The sequence below is a fragment of the Vigna unguiculata genome, chromosome 4 (genome assembly GCF_037176805.1).
Source record: "Vigna unguiculata cultivar grain cowpea cultivar isolate G323 ecotype 2 chromosome 4, ASM3717680v1, whole genome shotgun sequence".
Taxonomy (NCBI): domain Eukaryota; kingdom Viridiplantae; phylum Streptophyta; class Magnoliopsida; order Fabales; family Fabaceae; genus Vigna; species Vigna unguiculata.
The window spans coordinates 23,445,505-23,461,768 of record NC_140795.1 but is presented as its reverse complement, the minus strand read 5'-3'; positions in this window follow the sequence as shown (position 1 = coordinate 23,461,768).

Sequence of the window (16,264 nt, the reverse complement as noted above, 5' to 3'; positions counted from 1 at the left end):
TATGTGCCACACGAACTAACACATAAAAATTTCCATGCCACTATGTGCCACCAATATTGCTTTCACGCATTTTGGAGCTCAACTTCATCCTTAGCTTCATCCTTCCAAGTGATCAAGTAAACAAGCTTATGTGTAGGATCCTTGACCACATCTTCTAAGAGATTTAGAATTAGCCTTTGTAATGTTGCCTTGGTTTGCTTGGCCTTGGATCTCGTCATAGGACCTCCTATCCCTTGTAGAGAGTTCTCCTCTTCTTTGGTTAGCTTGGATCCAGGTTGGTGAGAGATGTCCTCATCATTCCCTCCCTCTTGAACCGGATGGGTCTCCAAATCCGAACCAGCTTTCTTCAAAGCCGAACCATCTTCACCTGCATCAAACAAAGATAAGTCAACAACATTAAAAGTAGGAGACACATTATACTCACCTGGCATTTGGATCTTGTAAGCATTGTCATTGATCCTTTCCAAGACTTGGAATGGTCCATCTCCTCTAGGCAGCAACTTGGATTTCCTTTGTTCGGGAAATCTCTCTTTCCTCATGTGTACCCACACCCAATCTCCTGGTTGGAACACAACTCTCCTTCTACCTTTGTTGGCTTGCTTTGCGTAGCTCGCATTCTTCTTGGTGATTTGATCTTTAACTTTCTCATGAAGCTTCCGCACAAACTCTGCCTTTGCCTGTCCTTCAGTATGCTTAAACACAGAAATGTTAGGCACAGGTAATAAATCAAGTGGAGATAAAGGATTAAACCCATACACTACCTCAAAAGGAGAATGATTAGTGGAAGAATGGACAGCTCGGTTATAAGCAAACTCAATATGGGGTAGGCAAGCCTCCCAACGTTTCAGATTGTGCTTCAACACTGCTCTAAGCATAGCACCAAGTGTCCTATTAACCACCTCAGTTTGGCCATCTGTTTGGGGGTGACAAGTAGTAGAGAACAACAACTTAGTTCCTAATCTACCCCACAAACTTCTCCAAAAGTGACTCAAGAACTTAGAGTCCCTATCACTCACAATACTCCTAGGCATACCATGTATCCTAATGATCTCTTTAAAGACAAGGTCAGCAACGTGACTAGCATCATTTACCTTTTTGCATGGAATAAAATGAGCCATCTTGGAAAACCTATCCACCACAACTAGTATGGAGTCTCGGCCAGTACTTGATCGAGGCAATCCAAGCACAAAATCCATGGACAAATCCACCCAAGGGTGTTCAGGAACAGGAAGAGGAGTGTATAAACCTTGGGGAAGAACTTTAGACTTAGCTTGTCTACACTCAATGCATGACTCACACAGTTTGGCTACATCCTTTTTCATGTTAACCCAATAGAAATGCTCATGCAAGATGTCATAAGTTCTAAGCACTCCAAAATGACCCATCAACCCCCCTCTATGTGCTTCCTTCACTAAGAGTTCTCTAATGGAAGATTGAGGAACACATAGCCTATTTGCTCTAAACAAGAACCCCTCAAATCTATAGTACTCATCCTTGGCCATCTTTTCACACTCCTTGTACCTTTGGCCGAACTCTTTATCCTCCTCATACAACCCCTTCAACACTTCCAAACCCAACAACTTGGTCTCAACCATAGATAGTAGCGCATGTCTCCTAGATAGGGCATCCGCAACCACATTTCCTTTCCCTTTCTTGTACTTAATGACATATGGAAATTGCTCTAAGAATTCAACCCATTTGGCATGTCTTGTATTAAGCTTACCTTGACCCTTGAGATACTTAAGAGACTCATGGTCACTATGGATAACGAATTCCTTGGGAAAAAGATAATGTTGCCAAGTTTTGAGGGCTCTCACTAAGGCATAGAGTTCCTTGTCATAAGTAGAGTAATTCAAGGCTGCTCCACTCAATTTTTCACTAAAGTATGCTATGGGATGGCCTTCTTGAAGTAGAACAGCTCCTATACCTATGCCAGAAGCGTCACACTCTATCTCAAAGGATTTGGAAAAATTGGGCAATGCTAGGATGGGTGCACTCACTAGTCTTTGCTTAAGAGTTTGGAAAGCTTTCTCTTGTTTTTCCCCCCACTTGAAGCTCACGTTTTTCTTCACTAACTCATTTAAGGGGGCTGCCAAGGTGCTGAAATCTCTCACAAATCTCCTATAGAAACTAGCCAGGCCATGAAAACTCCTAATATCACTCACGGATTTGGGTGTTGGCCACTCTTGTATGGCCTTCACTTTGGATTGATCAACTTCTACCCCTTTTGAACTCACCACAAAACCCAGAAATACCACATGGTCTTGACAAAACATGCATTTCTCAAGATTAGCATACAACTTTTCATGTCTCAAAGCAGATAACACAGAATGCAAATGTTGAGCATGCAAGTCCAAATCAGCACTATAGATCAGAATATCATCAAAATACACTACCACAAAATGCCCTATAAAATCTCGTAGAACATGATTCATCAACCTCATGAATGTGCTTGGTGCATTAGTTAATCCAAATGGCATAACCAGCCACTCATACAACCCAAATTTGGTTTTAAAAGCAGTTTTCCATTCATCTCCTTCTCTAATCCTAATTTGGTTGTATCCACTTTTCAAATCAATTTTTGAAAACACTTGTGCACCATGCAATTCATCAAGTAAATCATCAAGTCTAGGAATGGGATGCCTATACTTAATGGTAATGCTATTCACACTTCTACAGTCACTACACATGCGCCAAGAACCATCTTTCTTAGGCACCAAAATCACAGGAACAGCACATGGAGATATAGAATCTCTTACCCAACCTTTCTCTAAGAGAGCTTCCACTTGCCTTTGTATCTCCTTGGTCTCCTCGGGATTGCTCCTATACGCTGGCCTGTTTGGAATGGTGGCTCCAGGTATCAAATCCACTTGATGTTCTATTCCCCTCAATGGTGGTAATCCACTAGGCAAATCCGAGGGGAAAACATCCTTGAATTCCTGCAAAATAGAAGAAATAGAAGATGGCAAGGAAGTGGGAAATTCAGGGTTAGTATTCAAAACAGGTTTGCATACAAGCATATATAAGGGTTGCCGTGCTAACAACACCTTCCTCACTTCCCTCTCTTTTGCTATCTCTCTCACATTGGTGTTTCTCTCCTTGCCTCTCTTTTCCTCTCTCTTAGTGTTTGATCTTTTCTCGTCACTCACACTCTCTACCACGCTCTCACTCTCAACTTTCTTTTCTCTCATGATTTTCTCTCTCAACCTCACTTGATCATGACACACCTCTTGTGGGCTTAAAGGTTTAAGCACCACCTTCTTTCCTTGATGTGTAAAAGAGATCTTGTTGGAGAATCCATCATGGATGGTCTTGTGGTCATGCTGCCATGGTCTCCCCAACAATAGATGACACGCCTCCATAGGCACCACATCACATGAAATCACATCAGAATAAGTCCCAATGACTATGGGCACCTCCACTTGCTGTTTCACTTTAATTTCTCCTTCATCACTTAGCCATTGCAAACGGTAAGGTCTGGGATGAGGCTTGGTAGGAAGATTCAACTTGGATACTAGCCTTGTACTAGCCACATTAGCGCAACTCCCACTATCCACAATCACCATGCAAAGTTGCCCTTGGACAATACACCTAGTGTGGAAAATGTTGTCCCTTTGGCTTTCATCCATGGCTTCTATATGAGATCCTAATAGTCTCCTCACCATCAACAATCCCTTCTCGTTCATTTCTGGTCCAACATCCTCATCCTCCTCTCCTTCAGATTCTTCATTTGCATCTGACTCACTAGAATATCCTCCATCATCTCTAATCACCACAGTCCTCTTGGTAGGACATTCATATGCATAGTGCCCCTTGCCTTGGCATTTGAAGCATGTAATGTCTCTAGTTCTTTTTGGTACAGCTTCATTGCCCTTAGAAGGCTTAGGATCCGCTTCTTTGGTGGCCTTGGTACTCATGGCCGAACTGGTCTCTCCCTTGGCCGAATAGGGTGATGACTTATATCCCTCCCTCTTAGCCTTGTCCTTCCACCCATAAGTAGAAGACGACGCCATTCTCCTTGAAGCTCCCTTCCTTTTGAGTTGCTCTTCTACTTGGATGGCTTTATGGAGAAGATCCTCCATCTCCACAAACTCCTGCAACTCAACCACATCACGGATATCATTATTCAACCCATTAATGAACCTAGCCATTGTTACCTCAGGATCTTCCTCAAGCTTAGCTTGGATCATTAACATCTCCATCTCTTTGTGGTAATCCTCCACACTTCGGCTTCCTTGAGTAATTCTTTGAAGCTTAAACTTCATATCCCTTTGATAGGATGCAGGGACATATCTCCTCCTCATGAGCCTCCTCAATTCCTCCCATGTGTCTACTGGTGGATCTCCATCTCTTTGCCTCTCCCTTTGAAGCTTGTGCCACCAAATCAATGCATAGTGTGAGAATTCGGATGCTGCCAACCTCACCTTTTGTTCCTCCTCAAAGTTGCCACAATCAAACACATTCTCCATCTTGAGCTCCCAATTAAAGTAAGCTTCGGGATCATTCTTTCCTGCAAAAGAGGGAATGTTTAGTTTAATTCCTTGGAGAGGATTGCCCCACTGCTCCCTATTCCTCCTTTCTTCATCATATCTCGCCACCCTTGTTTCTTGCCTCCTTACACCTCTTCTTGTTACTCCATCATTCTCCAACCTATCAATTCTCTCATGTATCTCATCATTGGCTTGTCGGAGTAATCTTTCAAGATGTTGAGTAAGAGCTTGCATTTGAATGGGACTAATGCCTGCCCCTCCTTCTTGGTTTGAATCTGCCATCTCACAAAATAATGCTTGTAGACAAGATAAAAGGTTAAGCCAAATAGAATCCAGCACCTAATCTACCTCACCAAATAATTTCCTCTCAAGTGTTTCTCTCAATTCGGCTTTTACTAATAATGTAAATTTCTCTCTAGCCTTTTACCACTCTTGATGCACTCAATCCTTGAGAGTCACAAGGTTACTTCAGCCACACAAAGATGATCTACCTAAATGCAGAATGCGCCTATAACAATTATAGTAATGATGCTATCACTAGAGGCCAAAAAACAAGACACCAAAACACAAAAAGAAGGCAAAGAACACCACACAAACAAAGACACACTAACTAGGTCACGGTTTTAACTCCAATGCAGACTTGAAAATTTCAGAATTCACCACTTGTAAAAACATACAGCAACTGCCCTTAAACCATGCCAATTCAGAATTCAATTTTGAACAAACACAATGCTGCACTTATATTCTTCAGTTTCGGAAATTTTTTATAGCAGCCCTCACATACAATAACAATTGGATTTCTTTTCTTTTCCAGAATTCAGAACACAAATTGGCACGTTGCAAAATAGATTAGTACCTTCTTGTTGCTGTTCAATACAAACCCTTAACTAGCTCTGATACCAAATGATAGGAATCTTAATGGGAAAAGGATCTAAAGGGTTTAGATTTGCTGGAAAAACAGAATTGAAATGGAATAGAATGGCACACACAACTGGACAAGGTCACGCTGCACCCCAATCTCAACATTCAGTTATCATCCAAAGGAATTACTATTCGTGGCTTTGGTTCGTTAAGGTTCCTTTAAGAATTATGTGCACGAGATCAATGAAGGTTCCATAACAGAAAAATAACAATGGCAACGAAAGGATTTCAGAACGTATTGGATTAGGCCCTGGATGTAAACATGCTTGACGTGAAAAAGGTTCTATGGACATTAGGTTCTTTAAGATTGATTCAAGAATTCTGGACCAAGAGTAGCGTAAACAACATACAAGGGAAACAATGTAACACGAATTCAAACAAGAAAACTTACAAGACAATGAAGGATAGCATCACACCATCCACACGTATACCACACATAAGCTTCACACCTATGATGGCTGGATTTTGCCTTGATTCACACAAGGATCAATGAGCATCACACTCACCCAAATTCTTCACGAAAATGGAAAGAGAATTCATTCAATAATCATCCAAAAAAAAAAAAAAAAAAAAAAAAAACTGAAGTTCACGTGTTCAGCCCTTGTTTTTGTCTAGGGTGCTGAATTTGCTACCAAGGTAACCACCCCACTATCAAAATAACCGCTCCACTACTCTAGAAGCACGGCCACATGGCTTTTTGGCTGAACAAGTCACTTAGTTCCCTTACATTTAATTGAAAATACACGGAAATTAACAAAAATAAACATTACATTAAATTAAAAACACCCTAAAAATAACACAATAAAAATTCCTATGCTACTATGTGCCACACGAACTAACACATAAAAATTTCCATGCCACTATGTGCCACCAATATTGCTTTCACGCATTTTGGAGCTCAACTTCATCCTTAGCTTCATCCTTCCAAGTGATCAAGTAAACAAGCTTATGTGTAGGATCCTTGACCACATCTTCTAAGAGATTTAGAATTAGCCTTTGTAATGTTGCCTTGGTTTGCTTGGCCTTGGATCTCGTCATAGGACCTCCTATCCCTTGTAGAGAGTTCTCCTCTTCTTTGGTTAGCTTGGATCCAGGTTGGTGAGAGATGTCCTCATCACCATGGCTGCTAAGTCATCCAACTTCCCTTCTAATTTCTTGTGATCTGCAACATATGAAGCTTCTACTCCATGGGTTCCCTTCAATAGAGTTATAGAATTACTCCTTGTGGAAAATTGTTGATGGTTTGACGCCATAGTTTCAATCAATTGTCTTGCATTTGTTGGTGTTTTGTCCACCAATGACCCTCCACTTGCAGCATCTATCATTTGTCTATCCATGATACTCAATCCCTCATAAAAGTATTGAATGAGGAGATGCTCATTTATTTGGTGATGAGGACAGGAAGCACACAACTTTTTGAATCTCTCCCAATACTCGTGAAGACTTTCTCTTTCTTGTTGCCTTATCCCATAAATATCTTTGTGAATAGCAGCAACTCTAGATGCTGGAAAAAACTTTTCCAGAAATAATCTTTTCAGAGTCTCCCAGGTATTGATGGATCCTGGCGGAAGGCAGTATAACCAATTCTTAGCGGCATCTTGCAATGAGAATGGAAAAGCCTTAAGCTTGATATGTTCCTCTGTTACTGTCGTAGGTCTCATAGATGAACAAACAACATGAAATTCCTTCAAATGATGGTACGGGTCTTCTCCTGCTAATCCATGGAATTTGGGTAAAAGATGGATTAACCCAGACTTAAGCTCGTATTCTCCATCTGGATATTGGATGCACATGTTTTGTGTAATGGCTGCATCCGGTGAAGCCAACTCTCTTATTGTTCTTTCTTCCATTCTATCTTCTTGAATTTCTGGTTCAGGTGATGGATCAGAAGATATGTTAATCACCGGAGGTGATTCCAGTGGTACACTTTCAGTGGTAGGTTCAGATGATGATGGTGCTCCTTCAGTAGAACACCTGAGTTCAAGTCTCCTACGTGATTTACGCAAGTTCCTTTCAAGTTCTGAATCAAGTTGATAAAATTGACCCGGATTGGCCCGAGTCATGCACTATGCAAGTCCACCTGAAAGTGTTTCCCTGTGTGTTTTTTTTTTCTTCCTATTCTTGTTTTGGAGAAAGATTTCAAGAAAGAAATGAGTTAAGATGTCGTTGGGTCTACTCCTAGGAAAGAGAGGTGTGTCACAATGGACAACTTAAATAGTCTTTCCTAGACAGAGTTTTCCAAACTAGTCTCAAAAATTTCTTAAAAGAAATTCTTAATCAAAACAAAAATAGAACTTTGCTTGGAATATATTAACAGAAAACTAGATACTACAAAATAACAAACTATATCAAACGTATATGCGTAAAATAAATAAAATAAAATAAAAATAAAATAAAATAAAATAAAAATAAAATAAAATAAAATAAAATAAAATAAAATAAATAAATAAAAACAGAATCAAAATAAAAGAAATACTAACAGTATTCCCCGGCAACGACGCCAAATTTGATAACGCTGTCGTTGACGCGATCAAATTACCACTACTTTAGCAACTTCAGTATTGCCAGTTTGTAGTGAAGAAAATAGTTAGGGTTAAGATAACCCTGAGTCGTCTCACAACGAATACGGAATTGATCTCAAATATTTGATTCAAAAATGCAATTTAAACTAGCAACTATAAAAATAGGGGATTTTGATATGCAAAGAAAATGACACGGAAGATTGTAAACACAATAATAGTAAATAGGTCAATTCCACTGCTTTTTCTAAATAAGATTCTTCATTGGTTATCTAGAGATTATTGTTAAATTAATTATTGTTGTTGATTTACAAATAAATCAATGTAAAGACTCAATTCATTTGTTGGCATCCTCACTTTTAATCAAAGTACAGTCTCAATTAAAAGTGAGAATTGTTTAGATTGTCCATAGTAAATTTAATCAAAGTACAGTCTCAATTAATTTTACTATGCCTAATCATGTCTATTCCTTTGTTTCTTTACCAAATAGAAAACTTAATTAATCAAAGTAAAGTCTTGACTAATTTTAGTTAAAGTAATTACCTCTAATCAAATTAAAGTCTCAATTATTGGCAAAAACTTATTTAATCAAATGAAAGTTTCTAAACAAAATCAAAGTAAAGTCTCAATTTAATTTAAAAACCTTTTAACTCATATGATTAGCATGCATGTAGATTTAAAATCATTATTTTCTATTCAATTAAGAAGCAAAGGACATAGATAAACAAAAACCACAACAATAATCAAAATAACAAAACATATAAATTCATCTAACCTCAGAATCCATTTAAGAAATTACAGTGGAATCAACCCTAAAAGCTTAGCCCTCCATGGCTTTGATGGAATACATGATAATATGATGAAGGAAAGTAAAAGAAAGAATGAGAGATGTGGTGGAGATGGTATCTGCCAAAACCAGAGAGTTCTAAGTGTCTAAGCTGTAAGCTGTAAAAATTGTCAGTCCCCCTTCTGCTCCCTTAAGTCTCTTTATATAGGCTTCCACTGGACTTTGGGCTTTATCTGTCAGTTGCTAAAATCTTTTATTTTTATTTAATTAATTAGCAACTTAATTCCTGTCCAATTTCCAATTCTGCCCCTCTCATTTAACCATATTTGCAGTTTTGACCAGAGTTGACTGCTGACTTTGACCAGTTGACCAGAGTTGACCAGTTGACCAGTTTGACTGTCCTATCAGATGCTGACACGTGGCGCAGAGAGTCTCCTTCCAGAATTAGGGTTTCACTCTCACACTCTTCTCCCTCCCTCGTGACGGCGCGGTGGTTCATGGTGGTCCGACGGTGCGGCGCGGTGGTTGCAGGTGCAGTGGCGGCGCTGGTTCGCGTTGTTGCTGCAGATGCGGAGGCGAGAAGATGGAGGTGTGGTGGTTCTGGAGTGGTGGTGTGCTCGCGGTGGCGTTCTGCGCGACAAGATGGAGACGGCGCGGTGCTGCAGAACAGGTGGTGAACTGCGCGATCTGGTGGCGCCACGGAGAAGATGATCGCGAGTGGCACCGCTGGATGGTTCGTCTGTGGCTGTGGGAGAAGAACTCGCGGTGGCGCAAGGTGCAGAGATGGTGGTGCGAAGGAGCTGCTGTAATGGTGGCGGCGACTGTGTGGAGATGGTGGTGCGAAGGAGCTGCTACGCGTGAATGGAAGAACGTGGTGGCCGCGCCTCTTCTGGTGCAATGAAGGCGTTGACGGCGTAGTGCAGGGACGGTGGTGGTGGAGCAGTGGCGACACTGCTGCAGCTGCGTGGATATCGGCGAGGTTGGCGGCGGCGGCTGCCGTGGAGGGTGGAAGGAGAGGAGAAAATTAGGGTTAGGGTTTTGGGAGATGAAGATGATGACGTGGGAGAATCTGATTGGTTAATTTGGTGAGGGTAGGATTATGACACGTGGCTTGTTCTGGTTGGCTAATTTTAAGAGGTGGGGATTGCCACATGGCATAATCTGGTTGAGTGGAGTCTAAGTGGTAGGAGGGGTGCAACTTAGTGAAAACTGGGGGTGCAGAACAGGTTTTTGTGGTCCACTTTAAAAGGAGTGTGCAAGTAAAAACTGGGGGTGCATTTAGCTCCTGATTTATTCTTTTTTAGAATTTCTTGATTTTGGAGTTATTTTGTAACTTTGAATAATTTAAAATCACACTATTAATTGACCAAAAATAAATTTCAGCTGCATTAACAAACGTTAGAATATCCAATAATATTTTATGCAACTAAAATCAATTTTTACGCCACTTTTACCAAACTTACTCAATAAATCCAATTATCACAAATCCTAATTAAATCAATCTTTAAGCACAGAAAAATCAATTAAATCCCCAAATTTAAATATTAAATGAGGGCAAAAATTTGAACTCATCATCCTCCAACAAGTACAACCCAGATTGGAAGGAATATCCCAACCAGAAATTGGGAAATCAACAGCCTCAACACCAACAAGTCTATGTTCCACCTCAACAGAGGCAACAACCACAACCAGCGGCAACCTCTGGTGATTCAAACATGGAGGCAATGATGAAAATGATGGTTGACATGATGAAGGGACAAATCAATGAGTTGAAACAAACGATGGAAGCAACCAATCAAAACTTGCAGAACCAGATTGGACAAATGGCAAATGAGTTAAATCAGATGAAGTCTCAACAAGGCTCAAGCAATTTGCCTGCACAAACTGTAATCAACCCGAGAAATGTAAGTGCTATTACTTTAAGATCGGGTAAGCAAATACAAGGCCTTGGGGATACCCAAGAAGATGAAGATAAGGACAATGAAGTTGTACCTAATGATGAAAGAGGAAGATCAGATGAAGCAACACAAGCAACATCTGAGATGCCTGCACCCAGTGATAACTCCAGGTTGGTATCCCCTAATACTTCCTCTAAAAATCCTTCTCCTTATTCTCTTCCTCCTCCCTATCCAAACCGTTTGAAACCAAAAACTAAAAAGATGGAGGAGTTAGACAAAGAAATCCTGAATACTTTAAGAAAGTGGAGATAAACATTCCTTTGTTGGATGCTGTGAGACAAATTCCTAAATACGCCAAGTTTCTCAAAGAATTATGTACACATAAAAGGCGTATTATGGACAAAGATGTAGTGAACATGGGAAGAAACGTCTCTAGCTTAATCAAGAAGCCTGCAGTAAGAATGCTGCAAAAGTGTAAGGATCCAGGTATGTTTTCTGTTCCCTGCATTATAGGAAGTACTAAGTTTGACAATGCTATGTTAGATTTAGGAGCTTCCATTAATGTAATGCCTTTATCTGTTTTTACTTCACTTCATCTTGGACCTCTTAAGTCTACTGGTGTGGTCATTCAATTGCCCAACCGTAGCACAGTTAACCCTGCAGGTGTGCTAGAAGATGTGCTTGTCCGTGTGGACAAGTTAATTTTTCCTGCAGATTTCTACATCTTGGATATGAAGGTTGATGAAGGAATGAGTTCAACCACAATCATCTTGGGAAGACCATTCATGATGACAGCACGTACTAAGATAGACGTGCATGCAGGATCCTTGACTATGGAGATAGGAGATGAGAAGGTGCAGTTCAACGTGCTAGAAGCCATGAAGCACCCAATTGAAGATCATTCTTTGTTTTGTATTGATTTATTGAGTAATGTAGTGAACAATTATGCTTTTGGACTTTTGGACGTTTTATCTAGTTTTTCTTCTTCTTTGGATTTTTCTTTTTCGAATATTTCGGGCTCAATTTTAGACGAAAGAGAAAATTGTAAAAGAGGTGATGTTGAGGACGCGGTGTCACTATTTGATACCTCTGTGGCGTCCAAGTGTGATGCTGAGGTGGCTGAAATTAACTTAGGCAGTAAAATGTTGCCATTTGTGGAACAGCCACCCATTTTGGAGTTGAAACCTTTACCATCTCATTTGAAATATGTTTATCTTGAGAGGGATGGGAAACTCCCTGTTATTATATCTGCCTTGCTTATTGACGAGCAGGAACAAAAGCTATTGCAGGTTATCAAAGATCACAAGCGAGCAATAGGCTGGTCTTTGGCAGATATTCCTGGTATTAGTCCTTCTTTCTGCATGCATAGAATACTCTTGGAGGAGGATGCTAAGCCAGTGAGGCAACCTCAGAGGAGACTGAATCCTCAACTGATGGAGGTTGTGAAGAATGAAGTCACCAAGTTGCTACAAGCAGGTATTATATATCCCATTTCTGACAGCACTTGGGTGAGTCCTGTACATGTGGTCCCCAAGAAATCTGGGATCACCGTGGTCAAGAATGAGAAGAACGAGTTGATTCTTACTCGTATTCAGAATAGCTGGAGGGTCTGTATTGATTAAAGAAGACTAAACCAGGCCACCAGGAAGGACCACTTCCCTTTACCATTCATGGACTAGATGTTAGATCGATTGGCAGGTAAGTCTCATTACTGTTTTCTTGATGGATTCTCTGGGTATTTTCAGATTTGTATTGCCCTAGAGGATCAACATAAGACTACTTTTACTTGTCCATTCGGTACATATGCTTATAGGAAAATGCCATTTGGCCTTTGCAATGCTCCTGGAACATTTCAGCGATGTTTGATGAGTATTTTTACAGATTTGTTGGAGCATTGTATTGAGGTTTTTATGGATGATTTTAGTGTATATGGTTCATCTTTTGATCATTGCTTGTCTAATCTTGCTAGAGTCTTGGAGAGATGTGAAGAAACTAACCTTGTTCTAAATTTTGAAAAATGTCATTTTATGGTGGAACAAGGTATAGTTTTAGGTCACGTTGTTTCCAAGAATGGTATATATGTAGATCCTGCTAAAATTGATATTATTTCACAATTGCCTTACCCCTCTTCTGTGAAAGAGGTTCGATCTTTTCTTGGACATGCAGGATTTTACAGGAGGTTTATCAAGGACTTCAGCAAGATAGCCAACCCTCTCTCCAACTTGTTGCAAAAGGATGTAGTATTTGACTTTGGAGAGAGGTGCAAAGATGCGTTTGATACATTGAAAAAGGAGCTTACCACTACTCCTATTATCCAGCCACCTGACTGGACATTACCATTCGAGTTGATGTGTGATGCATCAAACTTTGCAGTAGGAGCGGTGCTTGCACAAAAAGATGGGAAGCTATCACATGTGATATATGATGAAGGATTATCTTGTTTCCTTTTAGAGTTATGAATATGGTGAAGTTATTTAAGAAAGTTTTTTGAAAATTCCCACTGGACATTAAGATAGCAAGCTATCTAGATGTGAAGGTTCATTTCTCAAGCTCATGAAAGGAAGAAGAGAGTTGGATTCAAGCTTAAACTCACACAACATTAACAACACTTAAAGAACCAAAATGAAAGAAGAAACATTAAAAATGGAAAGCATAGAAGATGAAGCATGGAAGAAGCACGCCACTCATAGGGGGGGATCTAAGCCAACCAAGCCCTAGAGATGAGTGATGGTGCCGCCACTTGCAAGCAAGATAAGGCAAAGGTGAGTTCACTTCTAGGAAGGAGAGCTCACGAAAATTTAAAGGTTGAAACACAATAGTTTAGAAACAAAATGATCAACCCTTTTACAAGACAAGGAGCACCCTTTAAATAGGAGTTCATAGGGGTCCTTTAGCAAATACAAAAACATGAAAAAGGATTAACTAGCAAACCCTAAACCTAATGTGAGAGTGAGTCTTGGCCAAGTGAAGGAAGATGATTGGTGGAGGCATTCCCATGAGGATTCTAGGCCAAAAGACGAAGGAGACCAAGTGACCTTCTAAGGCATAAACCACAAAGGCAAAAGGAGATAAGGTACATGTCTACTTTTGCTTTTGCTTTATGCTTTTTGCTTTCCTCTCTCTTCCACTTCATCCAAGTGCTCCAATCACCAAGTGCCACCTAGCCATGCTCTACTTTCTCTTAATTACCTACAAAACAAGACAAACAAGGATTAGCATGTTGGTTTAAGTTAATCTAATCTTGGTCAAAGGTCAAATTTGGATCAAAGTCAACAAGTCAACCAAAATAAATCAACTAGAAACCAACTTAGGGAATTCAAACTAAAGTAATGCAAAACAAAGATAAAGGTGATGGAATAGAAGACTCCCCTCTAGACATGCTTCTAGTGATCCTTCTTGATGGAGCTTCTAAGGAGGTGGTCATGCCTTCATCATCCTCCCCTTCTTGGAGAGAATTCGACCACGAATTCTTAAACCCTACATCAAAAGGAGAAAGGTCACAAACATTAAATGAGTTACTTATGTTGTAGCTTGGGGGTAAGTCTAACTCATAAGCATTGTTGTTAATTCTCCTAATGACTTGAAAGGGGCCATCCCCTCTAGGGAGGAGCTTAGACTTCCTTTGAGTAGGGAATCTCTCCTTTCTCAAGTGAAGCCAAACCCAATCTCCCTCTTGGAAGATGACTTCCTTTCTTCCCTTATTACCATCCTCTTGTTGTTTCTTAACTCTCCTCTCAATGGTTTCCTTAACTTGTGAATGCAAGTCTTGGATGTACTTGGCTTTGGTCTCACCATCTTGGCAAGTCCATGCCTCATGAGTGGGTAGGGGAAGGAGGTCTAAGGGAGTTAGGGGATTGAACCCATACACAACCTCAAAAGGGGAATGAGAAGTAGTGGAATGCACAACCCTATTGTAGGCAAACTCTATGTGGGGAAGAAGTTCCTCCCACTCTCTAATGTTTTGCACTATCATACATCTTAGCATTTGCCCTAGGGTTCTATTAACCACCTTGGTTTGGCCGTCACTTTGGGGATGACAAGTGGTGGAGAAAAGAAGCTTGGTGCCAAGTTTACCCCACAAGGTTCTCCAAAAATGGCTTAGGAACTTGGAGTCCCTATCACTTACAATGGACCTAGGTAGGCCATGTAGTCTTACCACTTCCTTGAAGAAAAGATTTGCAATATAAGTTACATCATCAATCTTATGGCAAGGAATGAAATGGGCCATCTTAGAGAACCTATCCACCACTACAAAAATGGAATCCCTACCTTTTTTGGTCCTTGGGAGACCTAAGACAAAATCCATAGAAATGTCAACCTAAGGCTTGGAAAGGATTAGCAAGGGGGTGTAAAGACCATGGGGTTGGACTCTAGACTTGGCTTTCATGCATGCTATGCAACCTTTGCAATGCCTATCTACATGCTTCCTCATGTGAGGCCAATAGAAGTGTTCTTTCAAGACTTCCAAAGTCTTGTTTGGCCCAAAATGCCCCATTAATCCTCCCTCATGTGCCTCTTTAATGAGTGAGGCTCTTAAGGAACCTTGGGGAATGCAAAGTCTCTTACCTTTGAAAAGATATTGATTGAGAAGGTAAAAGTCTTTGTAAGCCCCTTGGTGGCACTCACTAAGAATGGGGGAGAAATCAACATCCTTTGGATACAATTCCTTAATATGATCAAAACTAAGAAATTTAGTTTCAAGAATGGAAAGGAGGGAATGCCTTCTTGAAAGTGCATCCGCCACAATGTTAGCCTTTCCTTGCTTATGTTTGATCACATATGGGAATTGTTCTAAGAACTCTACCCATCTAGCATGTCTCTTGTTTAACTTGCCTTGGCTTTTCAAAAATTTGAGTGACTCATGGTCACTATGTATCACAAACTCCTTTGAAAGAAGATAGTGTTGCCAAGTTTGCAAAGTTCTCACAAGAGCATAAAGCTCTTTGTCATAGGTAGAGTAGTTGATGTGACTCCCCTTGAGTTTCTCACTAAAATAAGCTATGGGGTGCCCTTCTTGGAGAAGCACGGCCCCAATGCCTACATTGGATGCATCACACTCAATTTCAAAAGTTTTGGAGAAGTTAGGGAGGGCTAAGAGTGGTGCATTGATCAATTTTTGTTTTAAAGTTTCAAAAGCCTTTTCTTGATCTTTGCCCCACTTATAGGTCACACCTTTCTTGACCAATTCATTGAGAGGGGCAGCTATGGTGCTAAAGTTTGGCACAAACCTCCTATAGAAACTAGCTAACCCATGGAAAGACCTAAGCTCACTTACATTCTTTGGGGGAGGCCAATCCTTGATTGCCATCACTTTTTCTTGGTCCACATGGACCCCATGTTGATTTATTTTGAAACCTAGGAAGATCACATGATCCATCCCAAACACACATTTCACCATGTTAGCATACAAGGATGCCTTCCTTAAGGTTTCTAACACACTCCTTAAATGATGCAAGTGGTCATCTTGAGACATACTATAAATGAGAATGTCATCAAAGTATACCACAACAAACTTCCCTAAGAACTCTCTAAGAACATGGTGCATGAGTCTCATGAATGTACTAGGTGCATTGGTCAAGCCAAAAGGCATGACTAACCACTCATATAATCCAAACTTAGTCTTGAAAGAGGTTTTCCATTCATCACCTT